Genomic DNA, 3,251 nt, shown 5'->3' with positions numbered 1-3,251 from the left:
CCCCACAGCCCCCACCTCCTCCCACACTTCTGACCTCTGCAAAAAAAACGCTGATTTAGCCACTTGATACCGTGCCTGGCTGCTGTCAAAAGCAGAAGGGAAAAGCAGGGTTGAGGGGGGAGTGTGGAGGAGGATGGCTGACCGAGGTCCTTACCTAGCCCATAGTGCCTACCCAGCCCTTGCTCCTGCTTCCACCACCCCACCCCCAATTGCCCAGGAGCCTCATCCAGCCCCAGACCAGTCTCTCACCTCAGGATTCACTGCTTCTGCCTGGGGGTGCACCAGAATTCGGGGAAGGCGTAGGAAGTACCTATGTCTTTTCTGTGCCCTCTTGGATTCCATCAGAAGCTGAAGGACATGATGGATTGGGTGCAATGGAGAGCCCTGAGTCTGGGGAGTGAGGGCAACGACCTTCCTGGGCTGTAGGACAGGCCCCACTTCTGCACCTCTCTCTGCAGTGACGCAGTCCCAGCCAGGACGGGGGTTAGAGAGGGTGATGGGGGGTCTGAGAGAAAGGAACGGAGACCCAGAGAGAGGGGGACAGGGCCCCCAGGAAGTGGAGACAGAGACCTAGAAAGAGAGAGACCCAGAAGAAGGTGAAACATAGGAATTGAGACCCAGGGAGGGGACATAGAGAAAGTGAAGAGGCAGAAACTTAGAGGGAGAGGGAGAAGAAGGAGAGCCAGCAAGAGAAAGAGCAGAGACAGAGGAGGAAAAGAGACGGAAGAGGGGGAAATACACCAGAGATGGGGAGAAGAAGGGGAAGAAGGGAGAGAAGAAGGGGGAGGGGAAAGAGGTTGTCAGAGAGCAAGGAGGAGGCAGACTCGGATGAAAGGGCAGAGACCCAGAGAGGAGGCAGGACAGAGCGGGTTGCGGGGATGGAGTAGAGAACAGGGACACAAGACCCAGGGAGTGGGGTACAGAGCCCCAGACGGAGGCACACTCCTGATAAAATGGTACAGAAACCAAGAGAAAGAGACTCAGGGGAGCTGGGGTGGGGGGCGGGGACTGAGACACCGGGGAGAAGAGACTGAGGCCTAGAGAGAAGAGGAGCAAAGACTCAGAAGGAGGGGGACAGAATCAGAGACCCAGGAGAGCAGATTTACAAACGAGGGGTCGGAGACTTAGAGGGGTGGGAACAGAGACGGCGGCACAAATACTCAAGAAGGGAGAAAAAGAGACGCCAAGAAACCCAGAAACGGGAGCGGGGCGTGGGATGGGGTAGGGAGGCGACACGAACCACCCGCCGCACCTGCAGCGGGAAGCGGCGGGCCAGAAACTGTGCTGCCCGAGGGCGCCCGCAGCCCCCTGACCCGCCCCCTTCGCTCCCGCAGGCGCCGCCTCCTCCCTCCGCAGCCCCAGCCGCAGCCGCTGGCCCCGCCCCAGCCCCCTGAGCCTGCGCTCTGCCTCTCGGAGCCTAGGGCCCGCTCCGAGGCGGTCCCCTTTTTCTGGCCCCGCCCCTCACTCTCCATTCTTCCCCAGAACCCCACCTGTCAGACTCCTAGCCCACCCCATTTTTTATCGGTCCTGCCTATTGCGTCAGTCTAGACGGTGCTTCCTGGCGCTTTGGCCTCTCCCCTCTCCCGTCCTCTCTGCCTCCTTGCGTGCCCCTTCCTCACCAGTCCTCATCTACCCTCGGTCCTCCAATCTGCAGTCCGCCGCGGTGTAGCCTTCGTTAGAAGTTCTCGCCTCGCCCTTTGAGGACCCTGTGACCTTTAGGCAGTGCCCTGTCCCAGGTCTTCTGATCCCCAAGACTCCCCGTTCCAGGTCCCTCCCCTCCATCCAGCCCAGTAGCTTTGTACTCTTTGTAATCTCATTGTTCCCCTGGGACCTACCTCTCCCGTTCCTCTACCCTCCCTTAGCCCTGCCCTGCCCTCGCATACCCTGGTTGCTTTCAAGCCCCTCATAGCCCCGCTCCTCCCTTAGTCTCTCTTTCCTACCGCCCATTCAAGACGTTTTCTTTTTCTTTTATTTATTTATTTTTTTTTTGACACAGAGTCTCGCTCTGTCGCCCAGGCTGGAGTGGAGTGGTGCGATCTCTACTCATTGTAACCTCTGCTTCCCAGGTTCAAGCGATTCTTCTGCTAAAACTCCTGAGTAGCTGGGACTACAGGCACCCACCACCACGCCCGACTAATTTTTGTATTTTTAGTAGAGGCGGGGTTTCACCATTTTGGTCAGGCTGGTCTCGAACTTCTGACCTCAAATGATCCACCCACCTCAGCCTCGCAAAGTGCTGGCATGACAGGCGTGAGCCCTGCCTCCAGACGTTTTCTATTTGTCGACCCCACTCACCTTCCTCAGTACCACTCATCCATCCGGACACTCATTCTCTGGGCCCAGCCCCAACTAACCAGGCCCACCTTGGAGCCTCAGCCCCGCCCCCTCCTTACGCTCCCCCTCTCTTAGGCCTATTATCAGACCCTCTCGAGTTTCCACGCCTCTCTCAGGTTTCTACGCCTTCTCACCGAGTCTAAGTCTTTGTTCTTCCCGTGTCCCCTTTCAGTCCAGCCTGTTCCCCTTGCGCGGGAAAGTCCTCCATCTCTAGTTCCCGCCACAGTGCAGTCTTATCTGAACTGTTTCTAGTTTCTGCGGCCCTGTCTCTTCCAAGCAGTGCTCCTCCCCACCAGGTCCTGCCTAGCGGTGTTTTAGGTGAGGGCGTGCGATCTCTTTTGTTTCTCTCCGCCCCTTTCTCAGCCCAATCAGGACGGCCTCTCTCATGGTGGCCCCGCCCCTCCAGGCCAGTCGGGCTTCTTTAAATAGCTTGGACGTGTCCCCTCCTCCCTCTACCCCGCCCGCACTTTTTTCAGTTCAATAAGGTCTCTCTCTCGTATCTAGCCCCGCCTTCCCCTAGCTACCAGTGCTGCCGAACACAATTAGTAGTAACCGGTCCCGCCTCCTTTGACGCCCCGCCCCGTCCCTCCGCCCTGCTCTCTTAGAAAGAGCCAATCGCTGCGTCTCATTGGCGGCCCCGCCTCGTCCAGCTGGGTCGCGTTACAGTGCCCGCCCCACTCCTCCCGGCCACAGCCCCACCCCACCTCCCCCAGGCCAATCAGTTTGGTTCCTCTCCCCTAAGCCACGCCCCCGCAACCTCGCTCCTCCTCCCACCCAATCCCGTCTGTCTCTCCCCCTGCGTCCCCGCCCCCTGCGTCCCCGCCCCTCCCGCCCCGCCCCCCGTCCAATGCTGAGCTCAGTCTGCGTCTCGTCCTTCCGCGGGCGCCAGGGGGCGGGGACGCAGGGGGAGAGACAGA

The sequence above is a fragment of the Hylobates moloch genome, unplaced genomic scaffold, assembly GCF_009828535.3.
Source record: "Hylobates moloch isolate HMO894 unplaced genomic scaffold, HMol_V3 SCAFFOLD_444, whole genome shotgun sequence".
NCBI classification, from domain to species: domain Eukaryota; kingdom Metazoa; phylum Chordata; class Mammalia; order Primates; family Hylobatidae; genus Hylobates; species Hylobates moloch.
This window is presented reverse-complemented; position numbering follows the sequence as displayed.